Below are 17,243 nucleotides of genomic sequence, written 5' to 3'. Positions count from 1 at the left end.
TCTGTCAATTATTTAAGAAGATTACAAACATCCAACATTTCACACTCTGTGACTACATAATTATGTTCTTTAAAGATTTCAAAATTGAATGTTTAATTAATTAATTTAATCATAACTGATTCCTCTTCCGCGTTCTCGCAGATCAACTCCACCTCTTCACCATTTCATGGTTTTTCTGTTGGTGAATTCCTTGGTGTTACAAATTCTCTAAATATGTTTGGAAAATTTATAAAAAGATGTGCATTGATGTGGATTTATGTAATCAATCAAGTTTGATACAACTGCCAAATGAATTCATAAATGGTATATACTCAGGGATACTCAGTGAATGATCTCATATACATTCAGAATACAAACAGCTAGTATTATAAATTGATCTCTATTCAACATGCCTAGCCGACCATGGATGGATGCTCAATCAAAGAGAAAAGAATTCGAAAAACATATTTAATTTATTCTTAGCTCTATCAATATGTAACCAACAACAAACAAGAAAGAAGAAAGTGTAAAACACAAACACAAATATTAAATTTCTTGTAGCCGACTATAGTTGGGCATATGCTCAGCAAAAGAAGGAATCTTATGAAATATGATTGCATTTAATCATGACCTGAACTATATGTAATTCCAACTATGGATGGAAGTTATGCATTCAAAATACATTTCCTATTCAGTCCACTATTTATTTTATGTAGCAGAAGAAAAATATATTAATGGTAAGCGTACCAAACAAGGCAGTGATTTCTTGGTATACAATTCAGAAAAAGGAAGTAATGGCAGTCGACTAAAATCGCTTGGGACTTAGCAAGGAAGACACATGACCTGCAAACAAATTCGGATTTCTTTCTTTTGCGGCTGGAATTCTTGATCGCCCACTGTATAACTCTTTTCTCTAAATTCCTATCGTTGATGGAATTAAAGGGAGAAAGGAATGAATCAAATTTTAGAACTTCTGAATGGTTATATTTGAGAACGTTCTCACTCGGCTTGATAAGAAGACATAGCAGATGGAAAGAAAGAGAAAAATGCAAAAGGAAAAGAAAGAAGTTCTCCCCAAATCGATTCATGATACTCTTTTTAATGGTCAGCCGTAACCCTTTGGCTACCATCGGTTATCAAGAAGACTATTTACCCACTCGAATACATCATGAATTCGAATTGAAAAAGGAGAGAAATAAAGAGGGAAAATAAAATAAAAAGGTTGGAAGAGAAGTTGGAAAGATTAAGACAATTTGAATAGCCAAATATAAAATCAATTGATCATGCTAAGTGTTAATCGATTAAAAGAAAGAATAGAATTGGAAGATTATAATTCAAATATTATTATAATTCCGACATTATTATAATCTTATATGTACATGTAACATCACTTTATTAATTATTAAATTATAATGGTGCGAAATCATTTTTATATTATATGCATGTTTATAAATATTTATTAAAATAATATGATGAAAGATAAATTAAAATCCTTTGAGATATGTTTTATATTTTAATTCAATTATTTTGATTAAATTAATTATTTAAATAACTCATGCGGTTCCACAGATGTATCCTGTTTCAAGTCGCTAGATCCTCTACCCATCTGCCCAGTGATGGTGATGCTCTTGCCTAATTCTTTTCTGACAATGCTACCACCCCCTTCAACATGTTTCCTGCAAGGAAATTCCCTGCAGTTAAATTATATTATCATAATAAATTATTAAGTCATAATTAATCATAGCAGTTAACCATCTTCTCAATTCCATGACTTTGTGATTAACGATCAACTAGCATGTTATCTTCACTTGAAACCATAATGACTATCTTACCATTTCACCAGATTATAACAAATTAAACCACCAATGACTTCATGTGAACCTCAACGGCTATATTTCAAATTAGGTCAACAATAAGTATCATTTTTTTTAATAATAATAGAAAGAAAAAATAATTCCTCTGTTGGACTACCATCTAGAATTCACCGATCTTCCTTCACGAGTTGAAGTTAGCTAAAATCATTGCCAAATTTATTCAAAATGAAGTGTAAAAAATTTGAGAATAAAAGTAGAAATTCATAATCAACCTATATGATCAAGCACTCCAATAAAGCTTGTCTCGTCAATCAACACATAATTGCCATACTTTATCTATTCTTGGGATCTAGGTAGGCATCTTCTTAGTCATTTTTCTTTTCTTCCATATTCTTGACTGGACTATGAAGTGCAGTGTAGTGTATCATTGATCTAGATATGTTAACCATGGAAGCCCATGGAGGTGCAGCAATTTTTACTCCATGAGATGATATCACATTCATTTTCTACAAGAAAACCCTCTAGATTGCCATCCATACTCCTTCTGAAGCCAAAGGATCCAGTGCTTGGATGAAAGATTCTGCTCAACAAGCCAAGGCCAAGGATGATACCTTAGATATTCCCAATATTTAATAGTTTGTACAATGTCTTAAAAGAGTTTATAATTGATCAGCACCAGTAAAAATATTCTATGAATTGCTGCCACCCTCGATTCAAAATTAAATAGAAGAAAGGAGTGAGGTAATTTCATCCTTGATCTAACCTTGACCAAGATCACTAAGTCCAAGATATAACATTAAAGGATTTTTCAAGGAATAATATGTACATACCAACCTAGATGCTGAACTTTATATTATTTACATGGTATCCAATACTTGAAAGTAAATAGTAGCAGTTACACATGGAAACAATCTCACACTGGTGTGACCTCCTAAACCTTTTGCCAATAGTGTCCTCCCAATTCTTCATTAGATCACACTTCTTACTACATAAACCTTTTATAATCATAACATATTGGACAGATTGTTGTGAGGTTATCACACTATCAGCCAATTGCAAATGCGGACCCCCTCTTTTTGCTTTAGTTGTCGAGGGGTGCTAGTTTTCAAGTAAGTTGGCAAGATTTTGAGAATTCAAACCTAGGAAGGGAAAGAGAAAAATGAAGATTGATCCTGAGAAAATAAATAAGAAGCAAATTTGGAAGTGTGAACAATGGGATAAATTAGGTCAAGCCCAAGAGGGCTTGACAAATCAGATTCATTATGAAGTATTATCAAGAGAAAAGAGGTTTTGATCATATTGGTGTAAGCAATTCAGGGGTAATGAAATTTGGATTTGAGTTAATCAATAGAGAAGCATAAATTTTGTAGATGAGGAGATGTGAAAGTTGTACTCAAACGTTTTTGTGGGAATGTCCAGCCTGAGCATGGAGACTCAACAACACTTTGGCAATGCATATCAACAACTTGATCAACTTTCAAGATGACAAGTTTGAAATTCAAACACTTGAAATCAAGTTTGATTCAAATGGTGAAGATCAGATGCAAATCACTGCAGGTAATTTCAGGATTGAAATGGCTTTACAAGTGCCTTATTCTGTTTCCATTTCCACCTTACATTTCCTTAGTTGGGTTCGATTTTCATTTCATGCTATTTGCATTTTTCCTTACACATGCTTAATTTCTACTTCACGGTGTTTACATGTCTTATTTGGGATGGATTTCCACTTCTTGATGTTTGCATTTTCGTTAATTCATACTTGATTTCTACTTGCACTTGTGTAAGTTTTCCTTATCCATCCTCAATTTCCACTTCAGGTTGTAGACTTTGCCTTATTGTTCTCGATTTTCACATCATGTCCTCTCTATTTTCCTTATTTACCATGAGTTTCTAAGGTATGTTGTTTTCACTTGCGTTAGGTGCGATTTCCACTTCTTGATTAAACATTTGCCTTACGTATTGTAAATCTCCATTCTATGTTTTGGTAAAGCACCCTATTTGATGGAGATTTCCAAACGCATTACAAGTCAACCCCCAATTGAGGGAAGATTCCCACTTTTGGGGCTGTGTGAGTGCCTTGTATCAGGTGATTAAATTAATTGATATGGGGCACAATCTAATGGAGCTGCTTGAATCAAATGGAGAAGGATGGAATCAAATGCCAAGAGATTTGAATTGAATAATGGGGTATGAATTTAAATGGAGGGGTTTGATTTAAATTAAGGAGACCAGAATTAAATCCATGAACAATTTTAACTAAATCCCAATTAATTAAATGGCCTCAAATTAAATAAATGACAGCCAGGTCGGCTTGGTCATGAAATGTATAGATGTGTTTCATTTAAATTGTATTTTTCCAAGGCCAGGTCAGCTCTTGAGGAGAGTGACAACCTTTAATTAATCAAATCTATATATTAGTTGTTGAATCTAATTCAACTCCCAATCAAAAAAATCCTATATAGTGTGATTTAAAGAAAATACCAAGTGCAGATCGAATCATACAAAGTTCATGTGTTGAAGATATGTGAGTTATACAAGGAGCGGTCAAATAGTGAAAATTAGTCGATTTTTTAGTGTGATCTAAACTTATTGAACGGTAAGGGAAAAGATAATCAAGTAATTCCACCTAGAATTTTGACAGAATTTGATTTGTTTAAGGAACTGCAATCCAGGTTTGAGTATTTGTACTCAAATTTTAACACCCCCGAATTCTGATGATTATGATATTACAAAATGAAGTGAACGTGTAGATGCTAAATGTTGATGAGAATTTTAAATTAAATTGCATGGTTTGAGTTTGAGCTTTAAAGTTTACATGATAATAGTCACACATTTAAGGTTAGGAATTCAATGGTGCATATTCGATTGAGCCCAGTACTTGAAATGAATTTGATTTTGGTCTGAAAGTAAGGGACTTAGCTTCAATTTGTTCATTATAGTTGTGGTCATCATGATCTTAGCTAGTTAATACAAACCATGTCATGACTTTGAAATGAAAATATGAGATATAAAGATGATGCATGGCAAGAGTTATCTCCTAGAAATGCACCATGTAATGTCCCTTTCTAGGACTATTTTCAATTTTCATATGATGCAAGAGCATCCTGGGTTGCTTTGCTATTTTGCTCATCTTTGTTCATTTGGGCAGTATGTGTCGAGTTGCAGTCATTGCCGAGCTCTAGTAGTTGCCGAACTATAGTTGTTGCCTAGTGTTGGCCGAGCGTTCCTATATGTGTTGAGCATTCTAGTATTGGTCGAGCATTCCTTCATGTGTTGAGCAAGCCTATTGAGTTGTTGATACTCGGTTCCTTCTTTGACTGAGTTTTTCTGTGATTGGTTCCTAGTGTGAGATGACATATGTATTTAATTTGGGTTGTGGATTTAATGTAAGGATCTTGTCTTGGGATGTGTGCAGGCCATTTTAAGGTCAGCCTTCTATTATGTAAAAAGATCTAGAATCTTTTGTAAGTCATTTTGGCAAGTATAAATAGTGATTTCTAGGCCTAGGTTAAGGATATAGAGGAGCGTCTAGATCGAGTGTGAAGCCAAGGGAGCTAGAAGCATTAGAATGAAGGATCTGTGAAAATATTAAGTTTGGAATTTCGTAAATCTTGTTGGTCGTAACCTAGAAGGCCTCATAGCCGGCCATGTATGCAGATAATTTGATGAATTAATAAAGGATTTTCTATTCCTTCTCTCCTTGATGTTGTTCTTTGTGTTGTTTGCTTCCGTTGTGTTTACTCTGCAGGGTGTTTGGACTGTTAGGTTTGCCTTTGGCCCTAGCTTTCCCATCCATACCTATGTCAGCTTAATATTCATCTGAATTCCATAAATTCCATTTTTTTTTTCAAATCTCTCTTTTCTTCTTTTTTATAGATGTCATCACTAGTGAGTAATGGCCAATAGTCACATTCTATCAAGTGAAAATTAATCTAAATATTACAGTTAAGATTTAATTAACTCACATTCTAATATTGTATCTCATATCAATAATACTATATAATATTTAAATACATTATTAATTATTTTATATTTCCTTACTTTAATTATATTTTGACTCCATTATGTAATATATACTATTATATTAATAATGTAGATAATAGAATAATTTTGTGATTATTCGTTTGATATATTGTGAATATATATACATTGAATTTATTATTATTATTATATATATTATAACATTGTTATATTAGTACATTTATATTATTATGTTAATCTAATAGTGACATTTAATTCTTGCTTCCAATTAAAACCTATTCTAAAATTGAGAACATCACAGTCCTCCCCTTTCAAAATTTTCTTGTCCTCAAGCAAAGACAATTTATACAAATCTTTCCATGTAAAGTTAATATGCATAAAAATACAATGTTAGAAACTATAAAACATATACAAATTATACACATTGATACATAAATACACAAAAAAGACACGAAGTAGACACTAAATGCATTAAGTAACGAAGCATACACAATGTAGACAAATGATGTATGAAGACAAGAAGCATACACGATGTAGATGCATGATGCATGGAGACAAAAAGCATACACAACGTAAACACATAATACACATGGTATGCATTTTCTTGAATAAGTCCTGTAATTTACAATTTCTGGTGTACTTATTCTACTTTATTTTGAAACCTGCAACCAAAAAATTATTAGTACATATATACATACATATATAAATTTCGAAGAAAAGTGTGTCACGATAAATTAGGTTCAAGATAATTCCATACTAAACCCAAGAGTGGGACTTTGACCCTCTTGGCCTCGATGGCAGGTATTAGGCATCCACACGAGGTGGCCTACTTAGCAAGATGCTTGTTTTCTTCCATAATTATATTTTATCATAATCTAAGCCCAAGGGCAGGACTTTGACCCCCTTGGCCTTGATGGTAGGTGTCGGGCATCCATCAAGGTGGTCTACTTCGATAATCAGTATATCCTTCTAGGTTTAGAGGAAGAACTACAATTGGGTGCCCTGCTATCCAACCCTAGGCCCAAGGGCAGATCCTCTACCCCCATTGGCCCCATATCATATGGAGTAGTGTACCTAGTGGGCCTCACCATTCCCCCTTATTGTAATTACTTCACTCTGATCATTATTCCCAAGATAGTGCCTTTGTATGATGTAACCTAAGCCCATTCCATTGCAAACCTTACCTAGTGCCCTTGTATGATGTAGCTCATGCCCATTCCACTATAGGCCTTCCTAGTGCCTTTGTATGATGTAGCTCATGCCCATTCCATTATAGGCCTTACCTAGTGCCTTTGTATGATGTAGCACAGTCTGTTCCACTGCAGGCCTTACCTTAACTTGTAAGGAAATGATCTAAACATATAGCATTTTGTTCATAGATCATACCTTTCCCTTTTCCTTGTATTTCATCCACTTGAGATCTTCTCTTAGGTTGATCATAAAAATAATAATTTGATCTTAAGATGAGTGCCTCAATACATTTAAATAACATGATTTTTTTTTAAAATAAAAAAGTTGTATAAAATTTGTCTTAAATTTCTATAAATAAATAAGAAGAAAAACTTATCTTGATTTAACTCCACAATATTTGATGATTATTTACTTAATACAATATTCTTTCCATGGACCCTTTCTGATGATGATGTGTGTTGGACAAAATCTTCTTAGTGTTTCCACTAGAATCAAACATAATTTACTTCACATTTCCCAATTACAATTTGCATTTTTTTCCTCCATATTTCATGAATTTCTTATTTTATATAGATTCATATATCTTTCCTATCATTTTGTTTTTCCTTATTAGAATTTATTTCCATGTTACTTCCCATAATGGCATCACTTTATTATGATCATTTTTTAGTATTGTTGTATAAATTGCTTTTCTACATCGATCAATTATTCCAATATCTTGATAGCCTTCGATAGTTTAGAAAAAATGTTATCTTCTCTCTAAGAATGAAAATTTAACATTTACTTGGGATAAAATTCATGTGAAACATTTCTGTCAATAGAAGTACAACTTGCAACTAATTTTTTTTACTCCTTCAATAATCTCCCAAATTTTTTCTATTATAATTTACTCACACAAATTTCTCCTTTAAATATTCTTCACACAACACTGTCCTTTATAATATCTTTATATAAATCTGATTTAAATTCATTATCCCTTTTCACATGTGCACTTAGTTCTCTTTATAATTTTTTCCATAGATCTTATTAATTTTCTTATAATATCTTTGTTGATATTTTTTATCTCTCTACCACACACAAGCTCTAACAAAACCCAATTCTGATTTCTCTATATATCTTTACCTTCTTCTTAGAAGATGTGACTCTCTATTAAGAGACAGATCATGCATGTTAATTTTCATAATCTTTTATTAATGATATGCCCCTCTTCCTTAATCGCAATTTGTTGGTCATTAATTTAAATCTCACTTTTGGAAGACAAAATGAATCGCTGCATAATGAATTGTACTTTGATTTCTGTTATAATGAGTTGCAAAGCTCTTACTAAATTGCGTCTTTATTACTTCGCACCTTTTAACATATTGCACTTTATTATATTAATAGTCTTCATTGTTGTCTATCTTATAATATAATATTGTTAACTTAAAACATAAACTGATTGTAATTGCATTTTCTTCTGTTCTAGATTTCCCATAATGTCTGCCAAAATAACTATGACTATAATATCTAGAAAGATATCCAATCTACATACGGTTCCAAAACTCTCATTCTATTGTTACATCCCAATTTTTGACCTAATTTAAAATGTTTATATAGCTGTTGAGGTTCACATGAAGTCAGTTGATAGTTAAATTTGTTAAAATCTTGCGAAATGGTAAGATGGTTAGTTGTTGCAATTTCATATGAAGATAACATGCTAGTTGATTATTTATCATGAATTAATGGGATTGGTCGTTATGATTATTTATGATTAAATAATTTGTTACGGTAATATGATTTAAATGCAGAGAATTTCCTTGTAGGAAGCACGTTGAAGGGGTGGAAGCATTGTCAGAAAGGAATTGAGCACATGAGCATCACCATCACTAGGCAAATGAGTATGAATCGTGAATCACCATAGTTGAGGACCTAGCGACTTGAACATCATGATACAATCGATGAAACCATATGAGCTATTAAATAAATAATTTAAAACACAAAATAATTTAATTTAAATAACTTAATTAAAATATAATGCATACCTCAAAGGATTTTAAATGATTTTTTATCCTATTATTATAATATATATATTTATGTACATACACATAGATATAAAAATGAAGGGACACCATCATATGTATTATTTTATTATAATAAAATGATGCCACCTCACCAATATATTTACATGTATGTATATAAATATAAATCGTAATAATTTTTGACTTATAATCTTCCAACTCTTTTTTTCATTTTTTTTGTTCTTTTCTTGTTTGAAACTGATTGAGCATTTGGCGTTTTTAATTGGAAAATATTCTTTAAGTTATGGAAGCCGACGAGTCCCTCTTAATATTTTTTATACCATGGGTCGGGTGAGATGAAATACGGAGAACATATTTCCGACTTTCCTTTTTATTATTGCATTTTCCTTGCTTATTCCAGCTTCCTCCACTAGCGATACTCTACTATAAACCAAATTAATTTTTGCAAGTCCATTCGAATTCAATTTCATTTCATAGTAGTGCCATCATATTATAGTCTGTCATACATGTTCTTTCCCGACTGAGGATTTAAGTCGTATTTATACACTATGGATTCGCCTACAAGCAAACCGAAGAAGAGTTGATACAAATCATTTAGCAAGACTCTAGACAGTTGCCGGATTTTTATCAAGTTATGTGGTAATCACTCCCAATTATTGTTATATTTCATTGTTATTACAATTCGATTTCCATGGTAGCAAGCTGTAGATTATCTTCATTCACAACTAAATAACTTTAGGGAGTTTCTTACCAATAAGCATAGCAAAGTATCTATAACATGGAATCTTAAGTTATTTTTGCCAATAGACATTGGAATCAGATGATAATTATTTTTGCCATTATTTTTTTAAAAGAATATAATCTCTCAAATCATAGCTTGTGAAATGCTGGAACTATATAATATTCATGAATCAATTGACAGAGTCGTTTGCTCTGAGATTTTGAGCACCTAGGACTCACTGGCTGTATAGCCAAAGAAAAGCGTGAAGAGGTGAGAGAAAGAAATCTGTAATAACATGAAACAGAATCAGATGTGACATAACACTGTTTGTCATTTTTAAAAGGAATCATTTAATAGCTCATGCACGATCATGTTATTTGTATTTCTCCTGTTGTCAAGTCGAGTGTTGTGATTAGATACCGAGATGCTCAGTGGATGACAAGGTGTTCCATGTCTATTCTAGAGACTGTGTGGAGATTAGTGTGGTTAAGCCCCTAACAATGTTTCCCCTCTCCTCAAGATATCAGGATGTGCATCTGATAAAGATGAGCAATTCAAACAATTATTAGTAACATGTATTTTTACTTTTATGACGTATATTCAAGTAGAAGTTAAGATTAATTGAGTTGTATCATCGTTACAGTAATTTCTTTAAATGAAAACAACTTTTGTCATCAATATAGTTGACAACCAATTAGATCGATTGATCTTCCAAACATGGAATATATTTATTTGCGAGAGATAGATTTATCTAATGGATTGTTATTTTAGTCCTTCATTTATAAGATTAATGATTATGAGCATATTTTCTAATCTTATGTTATTGCTGCAGTTAAGCAATCGGAAGGAAAGGAATAATACAGTGGTATCTGATGCCTTAAATGATCCAATGGTAATTGAAGCCTTAATTGATGCAATGGTATCTGAAGCCCTAAATGATATAGTGGTATCTGATGCCCTAAATGATCCAATGGTAATTGATGCCCTAATTGATGCAGTGGTATCTAAAGCCCTAAATGATACAATGGTATCTGATGTCTTAAATGATCCAATGGTAATTGATGCGCTAATTGATATAATGATATTTGAAGCCCTAAATGATACAATGGTATCTGATGCTCTAAATGATCCAATGGTAATCGATGCCCTAATTGATACAGTGGTATGTGATGCCCTAAATGATATAGTGGTATTTGATGGTAATTGTCATTTGATTTTGATATAGTGGTATTTAATGATAATCATTACTTGATTTTGATATAGTGGTATTTAATGGTAATCGTCAATGTATCCTAAGTGATATTTGTGGACTAATTTGGGTGATTGTAGAAGCATCCCTACAATGATTTCTCGGTTCAAGTTCCATGGTATGTAGATTTTAATTTCCATAATAAATTTATTGATAGTGTTTTTCAGATGTTAGTTATGAGTTTTCCGTTTAATTAATTGTAACTGCTAAATCTCATTCACATGAGCATAATTGACATAATTGTCTTCCTATGAAAATGAAGTAATAACTATATTTCTTTGAATATGTTAGTTGTTAATTAAGACCCAAAAAATGTGTATGTTACATCTATCTTCTAGGGTAGTTACAAATGCAGCCAAATGTTATTCATTTTATTGTTTTTCTTAACATTTATAGGCTTCTCAAAAGATCTTAATGCGTTGAAAATGAATTTACTTCTTTATTTGTCAATTAAATCCATCACTTAGAGAAACTTGATCATTTCTTAAATATATATGTATTAGAGCATGCATTCAATCACTTAAACGCAAACATTTTCATTTACTTCACTTTTATTAAGGTTAGAGGATTGTTGTAGTTTGTGTGTTGGGTTCATGAGTGTAAGCATGCTTTCAGCACCCAAGTTTCAAACTTCAAAAATTGGTCCTGTAGAAAGGATTCTTAAATTGTTTTGGTGTCTTGTGGTTTTTTATGGTTAACAATGTCCTTGTAAAGCTTAATTTGTGAAAAATGCAGCGTCCTGATATTGTGTTGAACTTGAACTTTGAACCTTTAGGTTCAAGTTCTAGTTCAAGGTTCAAATGCTTGGCCTCAAGGTTCAGAGTTCAAAGGATCAAGAATTCAAGTTTTCCAATTAGGAAGCGCAGAGCCAAGCTCATGTTTCAAAGCTCCATATGATTCAAGATCCCCAAGTCATGGACTAAAGTAATTTTCTACATTCACATGTCAAAGTTTGAGTATTCCAAACATGAAATCAATGATGCAGATTCAAAAGAGCAATGTAAGCTTACTTTTTAATAACTCTAAATCATGAATACCTTAGAAGGTAACAGCAAGCAGAAGTATTAATGAAGGAAGGTCTACATCTGAATATACAAATATGGAATTGGCTAAAGGCAACCTTCGTTGTATTGAGTAGAAGGCTTCTATCAAAATGGGGAAAATTACAATGCTAGAACTAACATAAGTTGAAAACTTATAGAAACACAAGGAATCTACAACATGCACAAAGACTGATTATATATAACCTTCAACTTTATAAGAAGAAGAGTGAAAGCCTTGTGGTAATCTTGGAGAATTGTAAAAGATACATGGATAACAAAAATGTGTCTTTCTCGAAAATCACAGCTACTTAAAAGATTATGTTGTGTTCAATACGCAATGGTTGAATACATTTAAAAGCATACCAATTGCTTGATAGAATGTCATGATAATTGAAGGCATTGTTTGAAAGGTCTTTATAAGCTAATGACGTGGTGAATGTAATTGGATGTCTATTCTTTGAATTTATTTCTCATACTTATAGCCTACCCAAGCGACAAGTGTTGTTGGGAATGTTTTCTTCACCACCAAGTTTGCTAGAAGGGGAAGTCCGAAGTCAACCCGATGGAACACAAGAAATAGTTGACTTAGCATGATATGGACTTTGCATACACAGTCGACATTACCCAACCCCAACATTTGATGATCGTCACAGTAATGTAGAATGCTCATGCTATTTGAAGAATTAACACATAGCCTAGATTTGTCATCGGGTCTACATAAGGTCCATGAAAACAAATATGTCAAACTTGGTAAAGTATAATTATGGCGGGTTTCGTGCATAAAGGCATAGACAGTCTGTGCCAACTGTTCAACATAATGTCCGTGATATTGATAGGCATGGAGATGATTAACAAATGTCCATTGGCAGAGGAAACTTTCCGAGTGAAGAGCCAGACCGAGCACCAACCAATTGACAAAATGACCAATACTTTCTTGTATAAATTTAATGGCCTCGATTGCAATATCAAAATTGATGTATGGAATGTGAAGTCTCTATCAAGGTCTACTGTTGGTGATGCTCAATCATCTATGGAGAAAATTTGATGAATAATACGTGGGCTCACAGAGATACCCAATTAGAACCATGGTCTCATGTGATTGGCCTGTGGCAAGAAAGAACGTGAACAATTTGATTGAATGCCAAGGGTGTTCAACCAAGGTGAAATGCTCACGAACAAAGCACTGCATATAAATTTACAATAATGGAGCCACAATGTTTCCTTTGAACTTTAGTAATTGGGACCCACACAATAGGAGAGAAATGGATGGAATTGCATTTGTGCCCATATTTCCAAAACTCAAGCACGGTCATTAGTCACCTTGTTTGGAGAAGTTAGTGACTACAAGGATCATTTCTTGATTGCAATGGCGAACCAAACATCATATCATGTGAAATTTTGAAGGCTTCGATAGCATACGACAAAATAGCGCACGTCAAAAGATTGGAACATTACGACAGTCCCATCAATGGCTTGATTGCACTACCATAAAATGGATGACTCTTCTTTATAGAAGGAGCACAGTATTTGGAATTGAAATATTCCAAACCTTCTTGAAATGGGTTGAAGAGTTCGGTAGTTGTATACAACTATGAGGAACGAGAAAGATATTGAGTGCCAACGGAAGAGCGTATGCACTATCAAATGAAATATGTGCATTTGTAGAGAGGTTGTTGGTGAAAACATGAAGCCAAAATGAGAAACAATGCACAATACGCTTGACTTTATTACAATAATAGATAAGTCGTCTATTATTAGTTAATGGTTATCTGTTCTAAATATTTGAAGCTTTAGTTTGCTTTCTCTAGAATAGAATGTTTCTATTCTTTACAATTGTTTCCTAAAGAAACATCGTCTCATTCTTTTGTATATATTGACCTTTTGGTTTCTATTAATACCAAGCAAATATTTTTCCAATTACTTTGTAATATGGTATCAGAGCCAATACTCTAATTTTTTCCAAAAATAATTATAATTTCTTGGTTGAAATTATCTGCCTTTTATTTTTGAAATTATTTACATGCATATTTGCTTCCAACTCTCTCGATAATCCGACTAGGGTTTCCGTTATGAGAGATTCGAATCTGCCGACTACTGGTTTAGTTCTAAAACCCATTTTTGTCTAGATTTGTCTGTTTTTTGATTTTTCAACACAGTTCTACCATTTTTTGTGGTTTTTTTTGCAGCAGGGTCGTTTTTGTTCAAAACCCTAATTTTTGGGTTCAGACAATTTTTGAGTGTAGATTCTTGGTGGGTTTTTTGAAAACTGAATTGGGTTGTCAGATTTTTCTGGGTGCCTTTTTTTCTGCCTCAATTTTCGAGTCAGCGGATCCAGAAACCGATAGTAGATTCCTTCTGGGTTTTTCAAGCTCTCTTCTGGGTCACTCTAATTCTTTTGAGTCTTTCATATTTTTTGCCTCGAAGAACGCGCCTTCACAGTTTTTCATTCAAAAACGTGCCATGGCATCTGTGACAAATATTCTACTCGAGCATAATTCCAAATTCAATGGTTGCAATTATGGAACTTGGAAGCAGCGCATCATCGCAATTTTTAAATATCGAAACACCAATCAACTTGTTTTGGGTTTTACAAAGCGTCGGACTTCTCTAGGTCGTGATCAAGATACAGGGGATTTGAATAATGGAGAGGCAGTGATGCTTCTCAAATTATCTGTAGCTGATGATCAACTTTCTTAGATTCCATCCGGCAAGATAGCTACTAAAATCTGGACACATCTCAAAGGTCTTCATGAGACTTCTGATAAAAGTCAAGCCTTCTTTCTGAAAAACACTCTATTTTCTTTTATCATGGATGAGCGCACCACGCTTTAGGCACACCTAAATCAGATTCAGGAAATCCGTGATTAGTTACTTGCCATCAATCGCAAGATGGAGGAAGAGGATATGTGGTTATCACTCTTCGGAGTTTACCAAAATCCTATGAGCATTTTATTGAGACTCTACATCACATCTACTGGTGTTGATCTGAAGTTCATTGATCTATGCACCCTGCTGCTGCAGCAAGATTGGTGGAAACAACAATTCCGTAGCAGCTCTAGTTCCACCTCCACAGAGCAAGCCTTTGCTGCAAAATCCTTTCACAAGGATAAGGGCAAGTTTCAGTAACCATTTCAGCAAAAGTCTTCTGCTCCAGCTTCAGATGGTTCCAGAAAGAAGAACATTCAATGCAACTACTGCCACAAGTTTGGTCACATGAAGGTTTAATGTCGAAAAGGCTTAGTTACCCAGTCTAAGCAATCAGGTTTGTAACACAAAGCGAATAGTGCAGAGCACACTGAGCAGGTAGAATCTGCCTTTTATGGCTTCAAGACCTACAAATCATGTGAAGTCATCTACTTGGTACGTTGGTTTAGGTGCCTCTCATCATTTCACTCAATATCGAGACTAGTTTATTGACTACCAGCCTTATTCAAACTTTGTTATTTTTGGTGGCAGAGAAGAGTACATGGTTGTTGGTAAAGGCAACATTCACATTCAGTCTGCTGGAAGGAATCTCATATTGCTTGATGTGTACTACATTCCAAGGATGAAACTAAATCTACTCTCAGTCAGTCAGCTGTTGCAACATTCTCCACACTTGGTAGTCACCTTCAGTTCACATCAGTGCATCATTACTCATTGAGCGACTAAGTCTACTGTTGCAGTGGGTCTTGAGGATCATGGTCTCTTCAGACTTACTGATTTTGGTGATTCTTAGGACTTAGCTATGGCTGCTCGGCGATCTTTTATCAACACACTTTGGCATCAGCAATATGGGCACTTAAATGTGCATTATCTCTCACAGCTTGCTCGGGATGAGCTTGCTCTTGGATTGCTAGAGATTTAGACTCAGCACCTTGGAGTTTCTGACGCATGCTAGGCTAGGAAGCAACATCGCACACCTTTCACCAATGGCGATTCTTGGCGAGCTTCTCAAGTACTTCAGCTTGTTCATGCCGATATCTGCGGCCCTATGGCCACTCCTTTTGTTCTTGGGTCCAGCTATTTTCTGTTGTTTGTTGATGATTTCAGTAGAAAAATGTGGGAGTATTTCCTTAAAATGAAATTAGATGCATTTACTGTATTTCAAAAGTTTAGACCCTTAGTTGAAAAAGAGTCTAGAAAATCTATTATTACTCTTAGATCAAACAATGGGGGGAATTTTGTTCTAATGCTTTCTCTAGCTTCTTGGATACACGTGGCATCAAATGCCATTTGACCACACCCCACATGCCACAATAGAACAGTGTAGTTGAACATTGGAACAGGACAATCACTAAGATGGCTTGTTCCATGCTCGAACACAGACATGTTCTGAAGCAGTTTTGGGCAGAAGCAGTTAACACTGCAGTTTATCTGTTGAACCAGTCACCCACACTGGCAGTCAAAGGTAAAACTCCGGAAGAGGCTTGGTCAGGTCGCAAGCCCAGAATCAGTAACCTGAAGGTTTTTGGCTCACTTGCTTTTGTTTGGATCCTTGATGCTTCACGGACCAAGTTGGATGCCAAGAGTCAGAAACTGATGCTTGCTGGATATAGCAGTCTTCACAAAGCCTACTGCCTAATTGATGTTGAGACATCTTGTCTCATCTACAGTTGTGATGTAGTTTTTGATGAGTAGCGAGGACCATTCATACCTGTTTCTCCTGTTCCTAATCCAGCAGACTAGCCTATGATGGCTCATGATTTGGGAGTACAACTTCCATTAGGTCCACCTGATGGGAGGGCTCTAGTAGCTCCTGCAGCTCCAATTATTCCAGTGATACCTGTACAGACTCCTCCGGCTTCTCCTGTAGGATCACCTCGCTGTAGATGCTTCACCTGAGTTTAATCCAACTTCTTTTGATGAGGATCCTGCTGATCAAGCATCTCCTAGTACTACTATTGGTCATTCTCCTATCTGGCCTAAATGGTGGGCTAAAACACTTGCTGATCTTCATGATGATGAGCTCATTGATGGGAGAATTGCTCGAAAAAAGAGAAAAACTATAGATTTTGTTAACTTTGCTCTTATGGCCAACATACATAGTGTGTTTGAACCTCAAACATATTCCGAGGCTAAAGGAATTCCAGAGTGGGAACAGGCCATGACATTTGAACACCAGAGCCTACTGAAGAACAACATCTAGGTCCTTTCTAATTTTCCACCAGGGAAGAAATTCATTTGTTTCAAATGGGTCTACAAAATCAAATACAAATCAGATGGTACTTTGGATAAGTACAAGGCTCGTTTAGTGGCTAAGGGCTT

At 34.3% G+C, this 17,243-nt stretch overlaps 1 protein-coding gene and 1 long non-coding RNA gene across 5 annotated transcripts in view; one reads left to right on the top strand and one right to left on the bottom strand.

Annotated features, from left to right (window-relative positions):
• Window positions 1-17,243, bottom strand: part of LOC149553251 (HIPL1 protein) — a 98,627-nt gene that overhangs the window by 65,260 nt on the left and 16,124 nt on the right. The gene's annotated exons all lie outside the window — the stretch shown is intronic.
• Window positions 1-17,243, top strand: part of LOC149553252 (uncharacterized) — a 93,871-nt gene that overhangs the window by 66,147 nt on the left and 10,481 nt on the right. For 3 of the 4 annotated variants that reach the window (XR_016353058.1, XR_016353055.1, XR_016353056.1), the window contains exon 4: window positions 10,537-10,964. The exons of the other annotated variant lie outside the window; for it this stretch is intronic. This is a non-coding gene — a long non-coding RNA (uncharacterized LOC149553252). Of the gene's footprint in view, window positions 1-10,536; window positions 10,965-17,243 lie in introns of those variants that run through there. 4 annotated transcript variants of the gene reach the window in all.

Source organism: Cupressus sempervirens, chromosome 6 (assembly GCF_028749045.1).
Source record: "Cupressus sempervirens isolate cs-2001-9-10 chromosome 6, ASM2874904v1, whole genome shotgun sequence".
Classification (NCBI taxonomy): Eukaryota; Viridiplantae; Streptophyta; class Pinopsida; order Cupressales; family Cupressaceae; genus Cupressus; species Cupressus sempervirens.
This window is presented reverse-complemented; position numbering and strand designations above follow the sequence as displayed.